The following is a 13,072-nucleotide window of genomic DNA, read 5'->3' on the forward strand; positions in this document are numbered from 1 at the left end:
GGGTATGCCTGTCATGGGTGGGGAGGGAAGATGCTGGGCTATCTGTCATGGGTGGGGAGAGAAGATGCTAGGCTGTCTGCCATGGGTGGGGAGGGAAGATTCTGGGCTGCCTGTCATGGGTGGAGGCGGAAGATGCTGGACATGCCTCTCATGCAATTATGGCAGAGGCTTGAGCTCTAGGAGAACAACACCAGGGCTGGGGGTGGGAAGGCAAGGGATAGGCAAGCAATGGCCACCTTTTACGCCCAAAGTTGGACCACACTGGACTACACTCCCCATTATTTATTTAGCCTGTCAGTGATGTCAGTACACATAGGTTCATAGGTTCATAGGTTCATAGGTGTGTACTAGGCTAATGGCCCTGGAGCCTTTACAAGCCTAGCCCTTAGGATTACCCTGGCATCATGCCACCTGACTTTAGTTCCCAGTGCCTCTGTCAGGTAAAGCCACTGGAGTGATCCCTGGGTTGAATTTTCTATTTCCCATCCACTCATCAAGATTTCTCTTGAAGAGGGCCAGTGAGGTACTCTGCTTGACATGTATGGGAACTCTATTCCATAGAATGGGCAGTCTCTAGATTATGAACCTGTCCCTCCAGCATATTCTGTTGATTGTGGTAATGAGGTTGAGGTCTCTGGAGCGTGTGGTGGGAGGGATTGGGATTACTTCAGATGTAGCATTTCTAACAGAGCTGGGTCAGACATGGCTTTGTTAGTCAGGCAGAGATCGCCTCTAAGTAGGTGATATGAGACAGAGAATAGTTGGAAGTTCTTTAGTCTGTCCACGTAGGACAAATGTTTAAGGCCTAGGATCCTCTTTGTGAGGTACTTTTGCGCCCTCTCCAGTTGTTGCAGGTGTTTAGTGAGGTACATGCCAAATGAAGCATTGTACTCAATGATTGGCCTATGATTGGCCTAATGAGGGAAGAGTAGAGGGAGACAATCACCTCCTTCTTTCTGGATGCAAAACCCTTAGTAATGAGATGTGCCACATAGAAGGACTTTCTGACCACAGTGGCAATGTGATGGTCAAAAGAGAGGTTGCTGTCAATCTGTGTTCCCAGATCTTTTATAACACCTTCTGTGTTCAGTGGACTATCATCAATGTGGTAATTCATGAGAACTGGGTTTTTCCCAAAAGGGATGAGGACACATTTTTTGGCATTAAGCTTAAGGCCATGGTTCTGACACCAGTCGGTCTCAGTGAGGCCTTTCTGTAGGATGTCAACATCACTTGTGGAGTTAACAATAGCTCCCAACTTGAAATCATCTGTGAACTTTGTCAGCCAGAGTCCCTTCTTGTTGGCCTGGACTTCACAGAAGTAGATACCAAACAGGAGAGGACCCAGGACCGAACCCTGTGGGACTCCACTCATGACTGGTCAGCAGTCTGACTTGGAGTCAGCTACTTTCGCACTGTGGGTTCTACCTGTGAGCCAGTTTGCAAACCACCTAGTGATATAGGGGTTGATGCCTAGCTTAGTGAGTTTTTCTATGATTCCTGAGTGGGGAATGGTATCAAAGGCCTTGGCCAAATCAAGGTAGGCTGTATGAACCACCTTGTCTTCATCCACAGCTCTGGTGACTGACTCAAAAAAGTTGACCAAGTTGAGCAGGCATGATCTACCCTTCACAAAACTAAACTGTGTGGGATCCAGAGTTTGGAGATTCCCTATATCCTTGTTTATTAGGTCCACGATTATGCATTCCGTATCTTTGCATATCAGACTCATCAGGCTAATGGGGTGATAGTTCTGTAGTCGTTCCTCCTTTGTGGAGAGGGATGACTGTGGCATTGCCCCATACAGTAGGGACAAAGCCTGAAGTGAGGCTCTGATTGAACAGGGCACACAGCTGAGATGCCAGTTCACTCTTTAGTTCATGGAGAACACAGCCAGGGATATTGTCTGGTCCCATAGAAGCTGTATTCTTGGCCTTGGGCAGTGCTGTTTTAACCTGTGCAGCGGTAATACTGGGTGCCTGGCAATCTACTGGTATTGTGACTGGTCCCTTTTGGGGGGAGAGAGGGGTAAAGTTGGCACTGAATCTGTCAGTCAGTATACTGGCAATATCTTTTGGCTCGGTATAGGAGGTACCATTGTGCACTAGCTCAGAGCAAATCTGGGTATTGTCGTGTAGATTCTTTACATAACTCTAGAAGGCCTTGTGGTTCTCTTTACTATCTGCTGCAATTCTGTTTTCATAGCTAGTTTTAGAGGATTTGATGAGGGATATCAACCTTTTGTTGAGGCTGATAAGGGAGTTTTTCCAGTCTTGAGACTTCACTTTATTCTTCATCAGTTTCCTCCTTCTGTTGTAGAGTTTGTTTATGGCAGAGGACCACCAGATTGGCTTCCTTTTTTTTTTTTGAAGGCGAGCGTCTTGGTTCTCTTGGGTATGGTGAGATCCATGCATTTGTGTAAGTTTTCGTACAGTGCATTGATGTATGATTTGGCAATCATGCAACTGATCTCCATTTGTATGGGTGCAGTGAAGTTAGGCACCTCTGTTTTTAGGAGCCCAAAGTAGCTTTGGAGAAGTTTTTCATGGTGGTTACCTTTGCGGGGGTGGGGGGGTGGGGGTGGGAGGGATGTGGATTTCCAAGGTAATTAGCTCGTGGTCAGATCTAACCAGGGAGGAGTTGACTATTGGTGTAGAGCAACAGTCACCCATGTTAGTAATGACCAGGTCAAGGATGTTGCTACCTCTAGTGGGGGTAAAACGAGCTGGTTCAGGGCACTGGAATTAATGAATTCCAAGAAATGATGGTCAAGTGTATTGGTACATGAGTAGTTTTCCCAGTTAACGGAGGGGTAGTTGAAGACATTGGAGGGACTTAGGGCTAGCCAAATATCTCAGCACCAAAGCAATAATGGTATCTCTCCCAGTTGTTCAACTTTCCTCTACAGGTCACAAGTAAATGTCTATGAAGTTGAGCCCTCATGCCTGCAGGAATGGATGACTCTAGGAACTGAAAGGGAACCTTGATGGTGAGAGGACAACCAGTCAAAAATATGCATACCTAATGTCCATGTGGTAAAGAATGTCAGTCAAACAGAAGGTGAAAGGATAGTAAGAAACTGATGAGCACTGCAGGTGGTCGTATCTGAGGCCAGACAGTTTATAGATGTGGTTGGAATTAGGGAAAGTGTCACAGCTGTCTGATGAGGGAGCACAAATATGGCTCTAACTTAGATGGTAGATAGTGGATTTTTCTGTATTTGGTCAACTCAGAGACCATTTTCTCTCTGGGGCAAAGGTTCATCTGTCCAATCACTCTCCTGGGGTGAGAGTTGAGTGTGCTGAGCATGTGGTGCCATTATCTGCACTCGGGATCAGGATTTTACTCTTAGGCCCTACATCATCTGCAGACGCATGTAGGTATTCTGTAAGGGGTGGCACGCAAGGGGCAAAATTATAAATACATTTATAAAACTGGCTTCTGGAAGCCCATTAAAATTTCAGGAGCCATAACTGTGATCCTCAGAATAACAAAACTGTAAATGTGAATATATGGAATACATGCTACAACTGAAACTGACATATCTCAGAGTATCCCCTTATTTAAAAGTAAAGCAATCTTGGTGCTAAGTATCAGTGGTCTGGGGGTATCCCCTCACCCCACATTAAAGAACGTAAAATAGTAAAATCTCCCTGCAAAAATGCTTTAGTGGTGTAAACGGAGTGTCTAAATTCATTTTGTTTGGAAACTGGGCTTTATTTTTCCATCTTGCCAGACTCAAAAATATAGGTCTTGCAATTACAGCAGAAAGATGCTTCACCCTAATGGGGTTATATATTTGTGCATCCACTTGACTTGAGATTGAGCAACTATGCATTTTCTCATTTTATATTTACACTAAAATAAACATTATTTAAGAAAAAAAAGTCCTGTTGCTGTATCGTTTGTAGAAACTTTACAGATGCCAGCAAAGATGCAAAGACTGAGCTATTTATGGTGCAAGTAAGAGATCAGCAATGAAATGATCTGTGAGAGGCAGGATTTACTGAAGTGTACCAAACTAACTCGTCTGTCAATATCAGTTTTGGGAACACACAGGAACAAAGGTGCAATGCCAAATGCTGCTGCCAAAAGTTAATGGTACCTGATAGGTCACTGACAAAATGACAGTAATGAGGCAAAAGGTACCACTGTTTACATGTGAAGCTTGCATGGAAGAAAAAGAAAAATTGCCTTTTTATAATGATGATCACTATCTGTGACCAGTGTTGGAAAGATTAGCGAAAATAGACTTGATACGAATCTAGAAGATGGCTTGGCCTTGGCCCTAGGAGTCAAATTAACATTGGTCATGCTGCAACCTTTGACAAAAAATGGGAATGAAATTATGGGTAGATGGTAATGCAAGAGAACCTTATAGCACATTTTGGGCCTGGAATGCCTCATCCCATTGCTAATATGACCCTAACTAGTAAAGGATGCAATATAGCAATCTGGCAGCATAGCAGAAGGAGCTATGATTAATGACCTAGAAATTTTAAAGGCGGCCACAGAAATGGAAGAAGATAAGGAAAGTATAAAGCCTGCCATAATTCTCCTCCTACAGCCTGTGCTTTAACCTCTTGTAATTTTTAGGTGGGGGGAAAAAAATTAGAGACCTGTTTGGTTCCTGAGTCCTTAGCCAAACTGGTCCACACCTGAACTAATATTTAACTGAAAAGTAATTATTGAGGGTTTATTTCCATCACTTGAAGAGCTTAGCAAAATAAGCAATGCTTTGTACTATGCTTAGGTTGCAAATAAATTAAACACAAGGTGCAACCATGTAAGAGACCATACGTTTCTACAGGAGGCACTTGTTTTCTAGTGGTACTATAACAAAAACCTATCTTGAATAATCAATAACAAGAAAAATGACAGAGGAATGAAGAAGAGAAATGTCTTGCATTTGTCAGATGCAGTACTACTTTAGCAGAAAAATACAGTGGTTTGGTGGAATGCTTATTTAAGGATACAGACATGGATTGTCAGTAGGGTGGGCTGACTAGATGAATAAGTGAACAAATTATTACAAAACAGGTCCTAATACCTGGTGATAAAAGTCATATAAGAAATAATTCCTGCTGCCTGAGTGTCTCTAAGCAAAATGTAAAGATATCAGCAAAACATCAAACATCTAACTGCATCTGATTCCAGGCATTTTCTGACCTGAGTTTACTACTAAATGTTTGTGACATATAGTTTTCTGCTGTGAGAGTACAATAACGACACAACTTGATGATTAAAGCAATGTTATTATGTACAAAAATACTGTGGATTTTAAGTAACTCTTGACATATTTAAAAAAAAGTTGTCCCTGGCATCATCTATACAACATGAACACACACCCATCCCTCTCAGCTGTCCCCAGGTTTTCATGACACACACCCATCCCTCTCAGCTGTCCCCAGGTTTTCGCGACACACATACCCATCCCTCTCAGCTGTCCCCAGGTTTTCGCGACACACACACCCATCCCTCTCAGCTGTTCCCAGGTTTTCGTGACACACACACACCCATCCCTCTCAGCTGTCCTCCAGGTTTTCACGACGCTCCTATTGTGCTTCTTAGCTTATAACTCATAACTATTGCAAGTACTGATTCATGCCATCCATTAGAGTTTCATACTTCTTATTAGGTAAAAAATCCTAACTGCATTAACAGATTAGTTAGCATAGTGAGTTAATGCTATTGCTGCCTTTGTCAAGGGTGCAGGGCTTGAAACCTTTCCCCCATTTTATTTTACAACATTTGTTAATAACTTAGGAAATATTATCTTAGCATACCTGGAGTCAAATGGTGGCACAGAAGACTGATGTCTTATGTGAAGGTACAGAGCTTAAATCTTTTTAGTACCTTTAAGGTAAAATACAAAGAGTGTCCCTGGTGTCTGCTGTTGCCCCGACTCATGTCTTCTGTGATGAAACACATATGTTTTTCTATGTGCCTTAAGACACTATCTGATGAGTATCACAGGGGTGTAGAGTTCACCCATAACTCACATCTTCCCTGATGAATTTTTTTTAAGTGCTTTTAAGACACAATATGAAGAGGTGTGACAACACACTTCACACATTCATGCACACACACACACACACACACATACACACACACACACACACACACACACACACACACACACACACATACACACACACACACACACACACACACACACACACACACACACACACACACACACACACACACACACACACACACACAGCCCCCCACCTGATCACACTCACAGACCCTTTCACCAATTCACCCACACAGCAACCTTACCTATCCCCTAACCTCCATACAGTGACTTCCCTGGCAGACACAACTCACACGTGTAGACTCACACATACATGCATGCACACCCCAACAATACCTGTTCTCAAAAATCCCTGACACTTAGCTCTACTCCAATGTGTGAACATAGGCTTCTGCCAATGTTCATTAACAAGATCATCCATAAACTGTAGTCTTACTTTATACAGCCAATTCATTTTCTGAATCACTTGGCTGTGTAAATATCTTGCTGCAGACATTTCTAGGGGAGATAACATGACGACTTAGAAGTTTCTGATTCAGAAATAGTAACGGAATACACCTCACAGTAACTTTTCTGAATCAGGCCCTTAATGTCTTTCTGTAAATTTACAGAATCATGTACTGGAATTAGCTTCAAGAAATTAGTAATGTTTGCTTTTCAGGACTGTAATTAAAACATCTGTGAAATGCAAGGTATAGAATGCCAAGGATATATAATGAATTTGGCTAAAAAAGTACCATCTAGCAGAGAAGAAAAATCTGTGCACTCTCTGGAGGAGGGTGGAAGACAAGGGATCACCAAAGATCTAGTGATAACAGCATATGTAGCCTACTTAGAGAAGCCACTTAACTTCACAGCATCCTAGTTTCATACATAATCCTGGAACATGGCAATCAGGGGCACTAGGTACTAGGCTATAGAAAACATTCCAAGGTGAAGTGGGCAAAGTCTGCACCAACTCCATGCTGCCACAGAAAGGATTTCAAACATCTTATCTAAACTAAAATAACAGCAAAATAACAGAACAGTTTTCAACAAATGAATAGGCTTCATTCTCATGAGGGAGAAGATCTGTGATCTGTGATACCAAACCTGGGATTCTCTTTATAAATGGAACGGCATTTAGAAGAGGAGCTCTTAGAGTTGGAGTGAATAGAAAGAAAGGCAAACAGTAACTCTTAAGCAGAACAATTTATATAAAAATGCAATACAAACAACCATAAAGCTTTGCTTTAATGCAACTCCACTGGTATGATCAAATTAACTTTCAGTAAACATGCTCTAAATAATAAATAAAACATATACCAAGTGTGGCAAATAAAACAAATAAAATAAAATATGGTAACATGCTTTACCAGAAAAAGATAACACAAATTAATAAAAATACTGTGTAAGCACTTTCATTCTGTAAAAACGTAACACCAAAACTTTGTCAGACCTGTGTTACACTTATACAGAACAAAAGGACATACTTGTTTTACTTTAGTATTTGTATTATTTTTCTGGCAAAGCATGTTACCTTGTTTTATTTTATGTGATCTAAATAATGTTCTGAAGACTACAGTTATCATATTTACATTCAGCACATGGCTATGCAGCATGTCATATTCTCAATTTGCTTTACAGTACTGGCCATTATGTTTCACCTCTAAGAGAATATCAAATACACAACAGGTACCCCTTAAGGAGGCCACTCTGAATGACAAAGAACATCTGAGGGCTTTTTTCTCAAGCAGTGTGACTTTCTGTTTGAGTGTGTGTGTGTGTGTGTGTGTGCGTGTGTGTGTGTGTGTGTGTGTGTGTGTGTGTGTGTGTGTGTGTGTGTGTGTGTGTGTGTGTGTGTGTGTGTGTGTGTGTGTGTGTGTGTGTGTGCGTGTGTGTGTGTGCATGCCTGCCTGTTCTGTTCTGTAGTTTTGGGGAGGGGGCTGCATCTTGCATTTCTGTGCATCCACACGTGTGTGTGTGTGTGTGTGTGTGTGTGTGTGTGTGTGTGTGTGTGTGTGTGTGTGTGTGTGTGTGTGTGTGTGTGTGTGTTATGAGAAGGGGGGATATTAGCAGCTATCTTTTTCAGAATGTTTAGTAATTTCATATAATTCAGCAAATAGCATGTAAGGTCACTGAAGTAAGAAGAAAAGGATTTGAAGGTACATGAAACCCAGAAAAATCATAAGATCATAAGACAAGTTTAAAAGCAGGGAATAAGACAAGTAAAAAGGCCAGCACCAAACATCACATAATGACTGACATAGCAATATCAATCCAGGGAATCTGCCCACATTATTACTTATATTTTATGCTAATCCTGCAAAGGTTTCTATCAGAAGACCGAAGGCACATTTTGTTGAATGCGTCTTGGTCGAACTTCAAATGTCGAAAATGCAAAATGACAAAGCGGCATACAAGCAAATTCTTTCCCTGGGAAAGAAGTCGCTTGACCGCTTCCGTCACTTTGCCATTTTCGGCACTGTAGTGCGATCTCGGAGTTGGTATATTTAAGTAGCGGGGTTGTGGGGAGTGTGTTTTTTTGTTTGTTTTTTTTTTGGGAACAGCGACTTTCTTCCCTGGGGAAAAAAATCGCTGTTCTGGTAGTTCGATGTGTTGTGAAATCGAACTTTTGAGTTCGATATAACAACATTCGATCATTTGATAGTTCATGGTTATAATATAGACCCTCCTGCAACACTCCATGACTGCGTAATCTGCTGTCCATGTAAGTTGAAAGGTGATGCCTATTAAAAGTAGAATAATAAAGAGACAATGAATCTCTAACATAAGATAAGTGTGTCTGTCTAAGATACATAGACCCATGGAAGGAGTCTGGCAACCATTCAGAAGAAAAAACAAAGATCTGACAAGAATAGAATATGTCTGATGATGATTGCATAAAATTAGACCCTCTTAGTAAAAGTCTGCATATCATTGCTGGAGCCTTCCTGTGTCCTGACAGAGTGCTCTTCAAACTATCTGGAGATATACAGAGCTGAGAATATTTTTCTGGCACTTCAGAGTTGTGTACTGGTAATTGTTGTTTGACTAATTTTATATCATTGCTGGCTGACTTCAGAGTTGTGCACTGTTATTTTTGCTTCACTGTACAGTTTTTCATATCTCTGCTGAAGGTGTTGGTTTTCCCATATTCACCCTCCCTATTCTTGTGTTGTTTAAATTTGGAGGCTTTTGCATTTGCCCGCCCCCACTGTAGATTTGATCTGGGACACTCCCCCCAGTTCCATCTCTTTACCTCATTCTACCTAACAGACTCCTTCTGCACTTGTTTTTAGTCATTTTTAATTTAATTGCATTTTTTAAACTGTTTGGTCTAACATTGTTACATACTGAAGTGTGCTAGCTTGCAGTGCATTTGAATTGTTTTTACTGCTGTTTTAGCTACTTTTCTGTGTGTGTGTGTGTATGTGTGTAGATATATATATATATATATATATATATATGTATATATATATATATATATATATGTATATATATATATATATATATATATGTATATATATATATATACATATATATATATACCTTTCCTGTAACTAGTGTAGTCCAGATTCAGATTTGCTGTATCGAGGACTGTATGTAAGCTTCTGAGCCCCCCCCCCCCAAGCTTTCTGTGTTGGAGGGAAGCCTTCTAGCTTATCAGTAGGAGTGGTAAGCACTAGGTAACCTATCTACCACATAAGGAGTAGTCCTGGCCCAGAAATTGTAGTTATTGGCAGTTTGGGCAGTTTTTTCCATCTCTCTCAACTTTCTGATTTAAAAGCCCGCATTTGTACTTTTCCCCCCTTTCCTGTAACTAGTTTAGCCCAGATACAGATTCTTAGTTTTAGCACTTGAATTTTCTTATTCGTGATCAGCACTTGTTCAGAACTTGTAAGCACTAAATAATCTACTAATTACTACAGCACTCAACCTTCCTCATTACCTAGAGGAAAACAGTTTTGGTACTTACTTTCCTCACTTGCTTAGAGAAAAACAGCTCTTGTACTCACTTTCCTCACTTATCTAGAGGAAAATAGTTTTTTATTCAGGCATGTCCAAGGGTCAGCTCCCAGTATTCTCTCCTGTCTATCTGATGAATCTGGGCATCTTGGGGCAATGTAGATATTGCCTCATGTACACAGACAACCCTTTCCTCCAACCACCCAACACTACAACCTGTGAGAGATGCACTTATCTAGCCAAACTGGAGGTAAAGCTCTCTCCAATCAAGACTGAACTTGACAGTCAAGAGGAGAAGGTAAACACTTGCACCACACTACACTCATCACATAGTCTCACTAAATCTACACCACCAAAATCCACACATAGAAACACAAAAACATTCACGGAGGCTCTCAATAATAATCTGCTCAAGCAACAGAGACCTCCAAAGCAGAAATGCAAGCAAACTCCACCCCCCAACACAAGCCAAATGACACATAGCCCACAGACTCAGTGTGCCACTCAACCACAGCCAATAAGGCAAAACAATGTACCCAACACACTAGTCATAGGTAACTCTATAGTCAGGCACACTGATGTCCCACTCACCAGGCTAAACAAGGAGAAGGTTACTGTCAGCTGCCTGTTGGGTGCCAGGATCCACCACATAACCCACGCACTCAGTTCACTCCACAAGTACAAATATGACTTGGTCATTCTCCATGTTGGTATGAATGACCTGAGACGTACCTTCCTGGACTACATGAAAAGAGACATGGAAGAGCTCTCTGATCTTGTAGCCCAGGCAGGTATGACCCTAGCCCTGAGTAGCAGTCTGCCATCACCCAGAATGATGCCGCAGTACAAGGACAAAATGATTGACTTCAACAATTGGCTAAGCTTCTGTTGCCATTCTAAAGGGATCCAGTATCTGTCTGCCTGGGATGACATGGTCGACAGACCACGAAGCTTTGACAGAGATGGCCTGCACCTGTCACCCCTGGAATTCCGGATACTGGCTAAGGTTCTTTCCGCCCCTATAGTGCCTTTTTTAGGCAAGGTTCAAATGACAAATTCACCACCATAACAGGAACAGGCAAGCAAAAACTGAGGGTGATACTACTCAATTTTAGAAGTCTAAATATCAAAATGCACTCACTCGAGACACTCCTTAAAATGGAGAACTTCGATATATGTGCAGTGACTGAGACCTGGTTCAAGGCTCCAGGGAGCACTCCTGCACTACCAGGCTATAACTCATACCAGACTTTTTAGCCATCTAACCTGGACCGGAACACCAAAGGTGGAGGTGTATCCATATTCATTAAGGATATCCACACCTCCAGGCTAGTTGCTCAACATAATGCAACCGAGGTTATCCAATTGCAACTAACTCTGGGCAAAACTGCAATCCAAATTGTAGCTTGCTACAGATCACCCACCATACCCCAGGATGCCCACTCCTCTTTTCTTGATGTACTGGAAAATATGAGGGTTCAACCAAACACCCTAATAATGGGCGATTTCAATGACCCCATGTACCAACTCCTTTGCTCAATGCTTTCTGGAATTCATAAACTCCAATGCCCTGGATCAACTTATCCACGCCCCCACCAGGGGCAACAATATCCTAGATCTAGTCATTACCAACATGAGTGACCGTTGTTCCACACCTGAAGTCAACGCCTCATTGGTCCGATCCGACCATAAGCTAATTACCCTAGATATCCACATCCTGCCCTCAACCCCCATTAAGGAAACCATGGTAAAACATTTCTCCAAAGCCAACTTCATGCTTCTTAAAACAGAAGTGGTGAACTTCATAACACCGATGCAGATGGACAATATAGTTACGACTACTGAATCCTACACAATTGCACTTTATAAGCACTTACATGAGTGCATGGATCGTGCTACCCCAAACAGAACCAAGACTCTATCCTCCAAAAAAGGAAACCAATCTGGTGGTCCCCTGCCATAAACAAACTGTACAACAGAAGGAAGAAACTGTTGCAAAAGAGAGTAAAATCCCATGAGTGGAGGAGCTCCCTGGTCAGCCTCAGCAAGAAGTTGCGATCCCTGATAAAATCCTCCAAAGCTAGTTACGAAAACAAAATCGCCACTGATTCTAAAGACAACCACAAAGCATTCTATAGCTATGTCAAGAATCTCAATGGCAACACTCAGATCTGCTCTGAGTTACAGCACAATGGCACTAAATATACAGACCCAACTGATATTGTCAACATCCTGGCAGATAGGTTCAGTGCTAACTTTACCCCCCTCTCACCCCTTAAAGAGCCCATCTCTATACCGGAAGAATGCAATGTTCCTGTAATCATGGCTGCACAGGTAAAAACCACACTCTCCAAAGCCAAGAACACAGCATCCATGGGACCAGACAACATCCCAGGCTGTGTTCATCATGAACTACAGAACAAACTGGCACCCCACCTATGTACCATGTTCAAGCATAGCCTCACCTCAGGCTTTGTGCCTGCTGAATGGCGCACAGTGACGGTTATCCCACTCCACAAGGGGGGGCCACCATGGACCCTGGGAACTACCGCCCCATTAGCCAGACAAGCCTGGTCTGCAAGGCCATGGAATGTATCATCATGGAACTTACAAACAAAGACATTGATAATCTCCAAACTCTGGACCCCACCCAGTTTGGGTTTGTAAAAGGCAGATCATGTCTCCTAAACCTGACAGACTTCTTTGAAGCAGTCACCAAAGCCATAGACAAGGATAAGGTGGTTCACACAGCCTATCTAGATTTTGCCAAGGCTTTCGACGCCATTCCCCACTCTGGAATTATACATAAACTCACTAAACTATGTCACAAGATGGGTTGCCAACTGACTCACTGACAGAACCCACACTGTGAAAGTAGCAGACTCCAAATCCGACTTCAGACCAGTGACAAGTGGAGTACCACAGGGTTCACTCCTGGGTCCTCTCCTGTTTGGTATCTACTTCTCTGAAGTACAGGCTAACACAGGAGGTCTTTGGCTAATGAAGTTTGTAGATGACTGTAAACTAGGAGCCATGATCAAAACTCTTAACGATGTGGACATCCTACAAAAGGGCCTCAATGAG

At 42.2% G+C, this 13,072-nt stretch overlaps 1 protein-coding gene across 2 annotated transcripts in view; it reads right to left on the reverse strand.

Moving 5' to 3' along the window:
• The window catches only part of GLIS1 (GLIS family zinc finger 1), a 1,802,806-nt gene that overhangs the window by 988,555 nt on the left and 801,179 nt on the right, over nt 1–13,072 (reverse strand). The window lies entirely within an intron of this gene.

The sequence above is a fragment of the Protopterus annectens genome, chromosome 10.part0 (genome assembly GCF_019279795.1).
Source record: "Protopterus annectens isolate FY-2018-M chromosome 10.part0, PAN1.0, whole genome shotgun sequence".
NCBI classification, from domain to species: Eukaryota; Metazoa; Chordata; order Ceratodontiformes; family Protopteridae; genus Protopterus; species Protopterus annectens.